This window comes from Hyla sarda, unplaced genomic scaffold, assembly GCF_029499605.1.
Source record: "Hyla sarda isolate aHylSar1 unplaced genomic scaffold, aHylSar1.hap1 scaffold_111, whole genome shotgun sequence".
In the NCBI taxonomy this organism is placed as follows: domain Eukaryota; kingdom Metazoa; phylum Chordata; class Amphibia; order Anura; family Hylidae; genus Hyla; species Hyla sarda.
Window position 1 is genome coordinate 307,501 of NW_026607730.1, and position 12,477 is coordinate 319,977.

General features: G+C 44.1%; 1 protein-coding gene and 1 long non-coding RNA gene across 4 annotated transcripts in view; one reads left to right on the forward strand and one right to left on the reverse strand.

Annotated features, from left to right (window-relative positions):
* The window catches only part of LOC130301099 (uncharacterized), a 95,355-nt gene extending 94,457 nt beyond the window's left edge, over positions 1-898 (reverse strand). For 2 of the 3 annotated variants that reach the window (XM_056551596.1, XM_056551595.1), the window contains exon 1: positions 763-897. The gene's annotated coding sequence lies outside the window, so the exon portion shown is untranslated. Of the gene's footprint in view, positions 1-762 lie in introns of all 3 variants that reach the window. The other variant, XM_056551597.1, reaches the window with a different exon arrangement.
* Positions 1-12,477, forward strand: part of LOC130301103 (uncharacterized) — a 90,441-nt gene that overhangs the window by 45,504 nt on the left and 32,460 nt on the right. The gene's annotated exons all lie outside the window — the stretch shown is intronic.

Genomic DNA, 12,477 nt, shown 5'->3' on the forward strand with positions numbered 1-12,477 from the left:
TATATAGTGAATGCAATCTAACGTTTGCATGTAAAAGTCTCCTATGGTGAATCAAAAAGTGTAAAATAAAAATAAAACAATTTTAATAATTTAAAAGCCCCTCCCCTAAAAAAAAGTTTTCATTTTACAAAAAATAAAATATATATATAGTAATAAACCTATTTGCCATTGCCACATTTGTTTTTGTCCAAACTATTAAAATCAAACCTTTGATAATTGTGAACAGTGGAAACGTAAAACAAAATTCCAAACGCCAAAAATACGGATTTTCAATCAAATCATATGCCAGAAAAACTTAAGTAAAAAATGATCAAAAAGTCCCATCATAACAAAAGTGGTACCAATAAAACTACAGATCATGACCCTCACACATACCATATACGGAAACTTAAGTCTTACAGGAGTCAGAATAAGACAAGGTTACGCACTCATTCTGTTTAAAACTTCTAGTAGTAGAATAGTAAAAACTATGAATATTAAATCCTATGATCTTAAGGACCTACAGAATAAAGAGAACATGCTATTATGGTAAACTGCAGTGTGCAAAAGCCAGATTGTAATTTGGCAACAGCTGGAGGCACCCTGGTTGGAAAACACTTACTTATACTTGGGCCAGGCTGGATACAGTTGGGTCCTATGTAGGGGCTTAATTGTGTCTTAACCCCTTGAAATTATCACTTACTTATTCAGAACTAATTGATAACTATAATTAACTTATTATTTTTTTCTACAAAAAACAATGATTTCTATGATTTTGCTCACCTTAGAGTTAACGAATAAAAATCTAAAAGGAAAAAAACCAAGTGATTTACTATGGATACCGCGGAGGCAGATGAGCTCCGTCAGCACTGCCGCTCCCCTGCTAGTGAGCGCGCGAAAACTGTCACATGATCATCCTAACGGATCCTCAACAACACTTCACAGCCCCGCCCACTGCTGTCACATGGTCACCCTTACAGGTCCTTCATCTCCCAATTATCCTCCCCAACTGGTTAGCTCCGCACGCTTCTGTCACACGATCATCCTAACAAGTCTTTCTCCGCAAATTATAATTGCATACTCTTAAGCTCGGCCCACTCTTGCCACATGATCACCCTTACTGGTCCTTCACCTCCATTTATCCTCTCCCTACTGATTTGCTCCACATGATCATCCCCAATGGTCCTTCAACCACAATATTTTCTAACCTGATGAGCTTTGCCCCACATATACTGGTCACGTGATTCGGACATCCTACAACTCCAGCATCTGGGGGATAGAGGGGTCCTGGTCGGGCAGTCACTGCGGTTGTGTTGTATGTGGAGTTCTCTGCTCTACAGGGTGTCACCCCAGTATAAGGTGATTACATGTGATGGGGGTTTGTTACAATGTCACCCCAGTATAAGGTGATTACATGTGATGGGGGTTTGTTACAGGGTGTCGCCCCAGTATAAGGAGATTACATGTGATGGGGGTTTGTTACAGGGTGTCGCCCCAATATAAGGTGATTACATGTGATGGGGGTTTGTTACAGGGTGTCGCCCCAGTATAAGGTGACTACGTGTGATGGGGGTTTGTTACAGGGTGTCGCCCCAGTATAAGGTGATTACATGTGATGGGGGTTTGTTACAGGGTGTCGCCCCAGTATAAGGTGATTACATGTGATGGGGGTTTGTTACAGGGTGTCGCCCCAGTATAAGGTGATAACATGTGATGGGGGTTTGTTACAGGGTGTCGCCCCAGTATAAGGTGACTACGTGTGATGGGGGTTTGTTACAGTGTGTCACCCCAGTATAAGGTGATTACATGTGATGGGGGTTTGTTACAGGGTGTCGCCCCAGTATAAGGAGATTACATGTGATGGGGGTTTGTTACAGGGTGTCGCCCCAATATAAGGTGATTACATGTGATGGGGGTTTGTTACAGGGTGTCGCCCCAGTATAAGGTGACTACGTGTGATGGGGGTTTGTTACAGGGTGTCGCCCCAGTATAAGGTGATTACATGTGATGGGGGTTTGTTACAGGGTGTCGCCCCAGTATAAGGTGATTACATGTGATGGGGGTTTGTTACAGGGTGTCGCCCCAGTATAAGGTGATAACATGTGATGGGGGTTTGTTACAGGGTGTCGCCCCAGTATAAGGTGACTACGTGTGATGGGGGTTTGTTACAGTGTGTCACCCCAGTATAAGGTGATTACATGTGATGGGGGTTTGTTACAGGGTGTCACCCTAGTATAAGGTGATTACATGTGATGGGGGTTTGTTACAGGGTGTCACCCCAGTATAAGGTGATTACATGTGATGGGGGTTTGTTACAGGGTGTCACCCCAGTATAAGGTGACTACGTGTGATGGGGGTTTGTTACAGTGTGTCACCCTAGTATAAGGTGATTACATGTGATGGGGGTTTGTTACAGGGTGTCACCCCCAGTATAAGGTGATTACATGTGATGGGGGTTTGTTACAGTGTCACCCCAGTATAAGGTGATTACATGTGATGGGGGTTTGTTACAGTGTGTCACCCCATTATAAGGTGATTACAGGTGATGGGGGTTTGTTACAGTGTGTCCACCACCTGTAGAAGGGAGATAACATAAGGAGGGGGTTTGTTACAGTGTGTAATCCTAATAGAAAGGAAATTACATTTAAAAGGGGATTTGTTACAAGGTGTCACCCTGTAGTCAGGTGACTACATGAGAAAGGGATTTTGTTACAATGTGTCATCCCAGTAAAAAGGAGATAACATAAGAGATTTTGTTACAGTGAGTCACTTCAGTAGTAAGGAGATTACATGAGGAGGGGTTTTGTTGCATTGTGTCACCCCCAGTAGTTACAGGGATGTGGAAATCCTATGTCAGGACGCCTGGGACATGTAGTTCCGGGCGCCGGGCAGGTGCATTGTTCATAGATTTAGCCCTGTACCGGGCAAGCAGGGACAGACAGACTTCGCAACCCCCCCCCCCCCCCCCCCCCCCGTATTTTTCTGTAATGCCTGTGTGAGGTGCAGCCAGTTGTGCTATCTAATTGCCCCACGAATGCACGCAAACACGCCCGAACCAAAACTACAACTTCCAGCATGTTGCACCATAACCGAAACTGTGGAACTATAAAGTGTAATATGCTGGGAGTTGTAGTTTTTGGTTCAGATCAGCTGCAGAGCCATAGGCTGCATCAGGGCATGCTGGTTGTTGTAGTTACTAACTGCAATTCCCAGTATTCCTTGACACGAACCAAAACTACAACTCCCAGCATGTTACACAATAACCTTAACTGATCTACTATACAGTGCAACATGCTTCAACACCCACACAACCATAGGCTGTATCAGAGCATGCTGGGAGTTGTAGTTATCTAGTAACTAAATGCAACTTCCAGCATTTTCTGACACATAGAGTAAATAAAATGCACCACATAAACTGGAGAAGCAGAACCCCCCCCCCCCCCCCCCACACACACACACACACACACACACACACACACACACACACACACACACACACACACACACCCAGTAACACAGTGGCGTTCACTGTTATCCAATCAAAAGACTCCATATATGTCCCTATGAAGACTGAAAAATAGTGATTAAACTATTTTAAAAAGTGTGTATGTATATATATATATATATATATATATATATATATATGTGTAAAATATATGTATATGTATATATGTATATGTGTGTGTGTGAATAAGCCCCCTTCCTAATTTTCCAATTTTCTTTAAATAAAAATAATGTACAAAAATAAACAGAAGTGGTATCGCTGCATGTGGAAATGTCCAGAGAGATAAGGAGAGGGGTAAAAAGGAGAGAATTTTTACTTGTATTTTAAACCCAATTTCTCTCGAGTAAGGACATATCTCATATGTCTATGTAAAGTGTTCGGCGGGCGCAGTAGAGGGCTCAGAAGGGAAGGAGCGACAAATGGTTTTTGGGGGTCATGTCACCTTTAGGAAGCGCCTATGGTGCCAGAACAGTGCAAAAAAAAAAACCCACATGAAATACAGTTTTGGAAACTAGACCCCTCGGGGACATAACGGTAAAGTGATCCTTAATACCCAACAGGTGATTCACGACTTATGCATATATAAAAAATATATATATATTTTTCCTAAAATGCTTGGTTTCCCAAAAGTTTTAAATTTTTAAAAAGTGTAATAGCAGAAAATACCCCCCCCAAAATTTGAAGCCCAATTTCTCCCGATTCAGAAAACTCCCCATACGGCGCACTACAGGTCTCAGAAGAGGAGGAGTCACATTTGGCTTTTTGGAAGCAAATTTTGCTCTGGGGGCATGCTGCATTTAGGAAGCCCCTATGGTGCCAGGACAGCAAAAAAAAAACACATGGCATACCATTTTGGAAACTAGACCCCTTGGGGAACATAACCAGGGGTTAAGTGAACCTTTATACCCCACAGGTTTTCACGACTTTTGCATATGTCAAAAAAAAAAAAAAAAAAAAAAAAAAAATGTTTTTACCTAAAATTTTTGTTTTCCCAAAAATGTAACATTTTTAAAAAGGGTAAAAGCAGAAAATACCCCCCAAAATTTGTAACACAATTTCTCTTGAGTACGGCAATACCCCATATGTGACCCTAAACTGTTGCCTTGAAATACGACAGGGTTCCAAAGTGAGAGCGCCATGTGCATTTGAGGCCTAAATTAGGGACTTGCATAGGGGTATTCTACGCCAGTGATTCCCAAACAGGGTGCCTCCAGCTGTTGTAAATCTCCCAGCATGCCTGGACAGTCAATGGCTGTCTGGTAATACTGGGAGTAGTTTTGCAACAGCTGGAGGCTCCGTTTTGGAAACAGTGGCGTACCAGACGTTTTTTCATTTTTATTGGGGAGGGGGGCTGTGTAGGGGTATGTGTATATGTAGTGTTTTTTACATTTTATTTTGTGGTAGTGTAGTGTTTTTAGGGTACAGTCGCACGGGTTCACAGTAGTTTATCACTGGCAGTTTGAGCTGCGGCAGAAAATTTGCCGCAGCTCAAACTTGCAGCCGAATACTTACTGTAAACCTCTGCCCATATGAGTGTACCCTGTACATTCACATTGGGGGGGGGGGGGAGGAACATCCAGCTGTTGCAAAATTACAACTCCCAGCATGTACGGTGCATGCTGGGAGTTGTAGTTTGCAACAGCTGGAGGCACACCGGTCGTGAAACGCTGAGTTAGGTAAAGAAAAAACTGTTTCACAACCAGTGTGCCTTCAGCTGTTGAAAACTACAACTCTCAGCAGTCACCGACAGCCAACGGGCATGCTGGGAGTTGTAGTAATGCAACCAGCAGATGCACTACTACAAATCCCAACATGCACTTTATCTGTTTGTGCAAGCTGGGAGTTTGTTATAAAACAGCTGAAGGTACACTTTTCCATAGAAAAAATGTGCCTCCAGCTGTTGCAAAACTATAAATCCCAGCATGCCCATAAGGGAATGCTGGGAGTTGTGGTGGCCTGCCTCCTGCTGTTGCATAACTACAGCTCCCAGCATGCCCTTTTTGCATGCTGGGAGCTGTTGCTAAGCAACAGCAGGTGGCTGTCGCTCATCTCCAACTGCTGATCCACGCCGCCGCTGCAGGTCAGTCCCTCGCCGCCGCCGCTCCTGGGGCCCCCGATCCCAACAGGGATGCCGGGGATCGGGGTCCCCAGCTGCCGGGATCCACTTCCCGCACCCGATCACGTCCTCTGGAAAAGGGGCGGAGCGGGTTGCAGGAGTGACACGCGCAGCAGGTGCCCTGATTGGTCGGCCGGTAAACAGGCCGAATCAGGGCGATCGTGAGGTGGCACCAGTGCCACCTCACCCCTGCTGGCTATGGCTGTTCGGGGCCGTCGGAGACTGCCCCGAACATCCTGTAATTCCGGGTCACTGGAGACCCGATTGACCTGGAATCCGCCGCAGATCTCTGGGCTGAATTGTTCAGCGATCTGCGGCCATCGCCGACATGGGGGGGTCATCATGACCCCCCTGGGCGATATGCCGCGAAGCCTGCTGAACGATTTCAGCAGGCATCCGGCTCCGGTCCCCAACCGGCTAGCGGTGGGGACCTGAATTCCCACGGACGTATGGATTAAGGACTCGGAATGCAGGGCGTATCCATACGCCCTGCGTCCTGAAGAGGTTAATGGGTTAAGTTAACAAGCCGGCGGTACATGCGGCTTCATCGCGCTGGCCGCCAGCTTCTATATACACTGTCATAATTCATAATCCCCGCCGCCAGAACACAGGAGCTCTGATTGGTCGATAGCTGTTCACCAATCACAACTCTCGTCTCCCGGCGGCGGATCGCAGCAGGCCTCTGCAGAATGACCCGGTGCGATCTGCACGTCAGCCCCTAGACTAAAACTCCCATCATAGGCAGTCTCTGTCCATGATGGGAGTAGTAGTCCTAAAAGTCCTGCAGCCGGGGGATGTGCAAGTGCCATCCCTCAGCAGCGCTGTGGTACTAAAACTACTCCCATCATGGGACAGACTCTGTCCCACGATAGGAGTAGTAGTCCAAGGGCAGAGGGACAGATCTCTCTTCACATTATGCGTTATGCATAATGGGAAATGAGCAGTGTGTTCCCAAACAGGGAGACTCCAGCTGTTGCTTAACTACAGCCCCCCATGATGGGAGTTGTAGTTTAGGAACAATTCAGGGCTCCCTGTTTATGAACATGCTGCATTATGTGCGCTCTTCCCAGGGGAGAGTGCAAAAAATGTGCTAACCCATATTTCTTGTTTTTTCTTCTCATTTCAGACACGTGAATGCGGAGGACTACGTCAGATTCGGTGGACTGCGACTATGACAAGCATTTTTATTTCAATAAAATGGTTAACAAGTGCTGTGGGGATTTTTTTATTTTTTATTTTTTTTCAATGTGCCGTGTTTTATAATTTTCAGGGTTCGTAGTGGAAGCTGTCTTATATACAGAATCCATTACTGAGCCAGGGCTTAGCGTTGGCACCAAAATCAGCAAGCAATTATTATCCCGGTACCCACTGCCCCAGGGGTGCCGGGAAGAGCCAGACCCAACAGGCCCGGAGTGTCAAAAATGGCGCTCCTGGCCCTAGGCGGTAACAGGCTGGGGAGGGCCAGTAACCATGGTCCTCTCCCATCCTGATAATGTCAGGCTGTTGCTGCTTGGTTGGTATCTGGCTGATACTGAAAATAGGGGGAACCCTATGCGTTTTATAAATAAATAAATAAAAAAAAAAAGTGTGGTTCCCTAATTTTATTTTTTTTTTTTCAGTATCAGCCAGATACCAAGCAGCAACAGCCTGACATTACCAGAGTGGGCGAGGACCATTGGCCCTCCCCAGCCTGAATAACGCCAGCAGGTTACCGCCTAGGCCCATGAGCACCATTTTTGACGATCCAGGCCTGTTGGTACCGGCTCTTCCCGGAACCCTGTGGCGGTGGGTACCGGGGTAATAATTGTGGGTTAGCGCTAGCTGTTTTGGGGGCTAACGCTAAGCCCCGGATTAGTAATGGATTCTGTCTATAAGATGGCTTCCACTACTAAGCCTGAAAATTCAATAAAAAAAAAATACATTGAAAAAAATTATTTAAAAAAACACTCCTCCCCCCACAGCCCTCATTAACCCTTTTATTGACATTTTTAAAAAATGCTGTTCGTCGCAATCCACCAAATCTGACACAGTCCGCCGCAGTCACGTATCTAAATTTCTTAGAAAAAAAAAGTTTAGTACATTTTTTATTTTTTTTTATTTTCTATACACCAGCAAAAACGCAAGAAAAAAAACTTACAAAATGCAGGAAAAAGCTGGGACAGTTTTTCTGGTGTTATTGCTGATCGACAAAAAACCTTAATGGAATCCAGGCCTCATAGCAATAGAACAAAATCCCTATCTCCAATTTTCCTGTGAGGTAGAGGAGTGCACGGTAGAGTGGGGGGGGGGGGGGGGTTCTATATTTGCTCAAGATTTATCAGGAGTGTACAGTCTCTGTAATTTCTGAGCAAGAGTGTAAATTAGACAAGAGTGTAAAGGGGTAGAACTGTGTCTACAATAGACACCTAATGATAAATCTCCACCATTGTGTACTGTACAGACCCTGAAGAAGCTCCTTTCCTATACATAGACAGTGATTTACAGCTCCCAGCAGATCTTTCTTACTTTTTAGATGTAAGGATTTGCTTTATCTGTATTAGTTATATACTTATTTTTGTTTAATCCTCATTTTTTTGGATGACATTTTGGTGGCTTCAGACCCAATTACCATGTTTCCATAGAGTTATGGTCTCAACATACATAGTAATATAGTTTATAAGGTTAAAAAAAGACCAGAGTCCATCAAGTTCAACCTTTAACCCTAATAAGTCCCTATTGAGTTGAGTTGATCCAGAGGAAGGCAAAAAACCCTCATACTAGAGGTAAAAATTCCTTCCCGACTTCAAATATGGCATCAGAATAAATCCCTGGATCAACGTTCTGTCCCTATAAATCTAGTATACATAACCAGTAATGTTATTACTCTCCAAAAATGCATCCAGACCCCTTTTGATCTCTTTTACAGAGTTCCCCATGACCACCCCCTCTGGGAGAGAATTCCACAGTCTCACTGCTCTTACAGTAAAGAACCCCCGTCTGTGCTGGTGTAGAAACCTGCTTTCCTCTAAACGCAGAGGATGCCCCCTTGTTATTGATACAATCCTGGGTATAAATAGATCATGGGAGAGATCTCTGTACGTTCCCCTGATATACTTATACATAGTTATTAGGTCTCGCCCAAGCCTTCTCTTTTCTAAACTAAATAAACCTAATTCTGATCATCTTTCTGGGTCCTGTAGTCCTCCCATTCCCCATATTACTCTGGTTGCCCTTTTTTGAACCTTCTCCAGCTCCACTATATCTTTCTTGTACACTGGTGCCCAGTACTGTACACAGTATTCTATGTGTGGTTTGACTAGTGATTTGTATAGTGGTAGAATTATTTCCTTGTCGTGGGCATCTATGCCCCTATTGATGCACCCCATGATTTTATTTGCCTTGGCAGCAGCTGCCCGACACTGGTCACTACAGCTAAATTTACTGTTATATAAGACTCCTAAGTCCTTTTCCACGTCAGTCGTCCCAAGTGTTCTCCCATTTAATACATAATCCCTGCCTGGATTTTTCTTCCCCATGTGCATTACCTTACATTTATCAGTGTTGAACCTCATCTGCCACTTCCCAGCCCAAGCCTCCAACCTATTCAGATCCATTTGTTACAGTTCACTGTCCTCTATTGTGTTAACCACTTTACAGAGTTTAGTATCATCTGCAAAGATTGCTACTTTAATATTCAACCCCTCTACAAGATCATTAATGAATATATTAAATAGGACAGGACCCAAGACTGACCCGTGGTACCCCACTAGTAACAGTCCCCCAATCAGAATAAGTACCATGAATAACCACCCTCTGTTTCCTATCACTGATCCAGTTACTTACATTCTCCCCCAGTCCAATCCTTCTCATTTTATGCACAAATTGTTTTTATGTGGTACCGTATCAAATGCTTAGGAATGCTGATATGGGGTCATACATTTATTTTTATCAAGATATTCCAAAATAGCATCTCTTAGAAAACACTAAAACAATTTACATACAACAGAGGTTAACCCGATAACGACCATGGACGAGTATAGACGTCCAGTTTGGCGGCCGTTACGGCACCTGGACGTCTATACTCGTCCATGGTTCTCGTGGGTGCTGCCCAGTGCACCCACGAGGTCGCAGCAGGGACTCAGCTGTAACACACAGCCGGGACCCTGCCACACTGCCGGGACTGAAGTAGACTTCGGTCACAGCAGTTTAACCCTTACAGCCGCGGTCGTAAGTGACTGCAGGCTGTAAGTGTTATGACAGAGGGAGGGAGCTCCCTCTGTCATCCCTGCACCGCAGTGCGATCGCGGGGTGCTGTGTGTGATCCCCGGCAGCCGGGGACCTGCTGCACTGCCGGGACCGAAGAAAACTTCACTCCCGGCAGTTTAACCCTTACAACCGCGGTCGGAAGTGACCGCAAGCTGTAAGGAGTTTTGACAGAGGGAGGGGGGGCTCCCTCTGTTTCTCTCCTGTAGCACCCCACAACGGATCGCGGGGTGCTGCTGGTTACCTGGGCAGCCGGGGGTCTTTACAACGACCCCCCAGGTCTGCCCCGGCACGTCCTGATATGCTGCCTTCTAGTTTTCCAAAGCATTGCAGATATATGCTGCCTGCTAATTTTACACTAAGTATTCCAAAACATTTAAAAAAAAACAAAAAAAAGTTACAAAAATATCAGTGTCAAAACAAGAAGTATAAAAAAGTGTAAAAAAAAACAAAAACATTTATTAAATATAATGAAAAATAAAAATGTATAATGTGTAGGACCACACGGCGCGCATCCGCAGCATATAACGTGCTGCGGATGCCCGCCAACAGTCACAATAATGAGCTCCCTGCTGCGGCTTGGTAGATTTGTGTCCAGTCATGAGCGGACACACTGAGCTACCCAGCCACAGCAGTGTGAAATAGGCTGCGGATGCGCTCTATGTGACCCTACACTGCGTCCCGTTAATACTGCATTTCCACAGTGTTCGAGGTATCCGTCAGCATCACGTCAAAGAGTGATGCTGACGTATACTGTAGCAGCTCCATTTATTTCTGAATGAGACGGCTACAGTTATACATTGGCATGCCTTTTTTTGACATGACAACGGACACCAATACTGCCGAAAGGCAGTATGAATGGGGACTATTCATATAATGATGCCCTGATAGCCTAAAGGGGCTCCTCTCCTTCTTGGTCCTACCAGGCGGTCAGGCAACCAAATATGGCCTAAGTAGGGGTAATGCCCAGCCCGGGACATACACGGTGATAAAATATGGGCACATTTCCTCCATTTTAAGAGCGGCTTACCAAAATGATGTCCTACAAATAAAGAATTTGTGGGGGAAAAAAAAAGCTAATTGCTATTTTTTTCCCACTGACTTTGAAATAATTCTAGCCACACAATAAGGGCTTAACATACTTACTTTTGCCTTAGGTGAATACTATAGGGGGCATAGTTTAGAAAATGGGGTCTTTTCTGTGGGTGCGGTATTGTTCTGACAGCTAGAATGCTTTGCAAGATGAAGTGCGGCCTATAATTTGTATAATGATATCCTGAAAGCCAAATGGGGCTCCTCTCCTTCTGGGTCCCACCATGTGGCCATGCAACCAAATATGGTCTAAGCGGAGGTATTACCGAACACGGGACGAACAGCGTAATAAAATATGGGGCGCATTTTCTACTTTCCAGATGCAATGTACAAAAAAATGTCCCACAAATAATGCATTTGTGGAAAAAAAAAAACTTAAATTTTTCCACTGACTTTGTATCCACTCCAGCCACACACAAAGGACTCAAGTTCTCACTTTTGGTCTAGATGAAAAAAACAGGCCTTGTCTGTCAGGGGCATACAGGTTTATTTGTATTGGCCCTTAAGGGGTTAAACAGGTCTCTAATTCCCTGGGTCACATTTTGTCCCTTTTTTAAATATTGGCACCACATTTGCCATGTTTCAGTCCGGGGAAAAGTCCCTGTTACTATAGAGTTCCTGAATATTAAAAATAGGGGTCTGTCTATTACATTACTTAATTCCTTTAGAACATGGGGGTGAATGCCATCTGGACCTGGCAATTTGTCTATATATATATATTTTTTTTTTTTTTGTAGGCGGCACTGTACTTCTTCCTGGGTTAGACAGGTGACTTGTACTGGGGAGTTTACCATATCTCGCTGTATTTCACCTGCCATTTAATTTTCCTCAGTTAATTCAGTGGAGAAGAATTTGTTTTAATATAGTTGCTTTTTCCTGATCCCAGTTTATAATTTCTTCTTCATCATTTTTTTTTTTTTTTTTTTTAAATGGTTTTAGCTTACAATTGTTGTCCTAAAGCCAATTAATATTGTGACTTGAGGGACCACTGTACCTTGGCACTGCTGACACTATTATAAATGGACACTCACTGCAGCTCCTGCGGCTACATACGCTGTTGAGACTTCTTTGGTGCTCCCATTGCATACATCTAGCAATACTTCAACACTAAAAAGAGAAACCAAATGGAGCCACTACAAAACCATGATTAAAAACATTTTTATTATGATCAGTTAAAAGAAAAAAATTTCATGAATCAATGTATAAAAAGGAATACATAAATCACATGAAAAAAGACAACTACACCGGAACCTGCACTGTCATAATACATACAAAAAAAGGCACTCAATTGAAAGAAGTTGTATCAAAGTAATTTAGTAATACCTCAAGGAACAGTACGTGTCAACAGTGGTAAGGGTAAGTACCCTATTACATGCAATGTGCTGGTATATAGCAATAAAGTACAGAGAAATTGACTGGCTGGAAATACAGGCTCTAAAAAGTCTAGGCAACAGGATACTGCATGATTGAGTTAACCATTATGCACACAATACCATGCTGACCAGGATAAGAGTGCAAGCGCAGAAAGTTGAATGACAGCCGC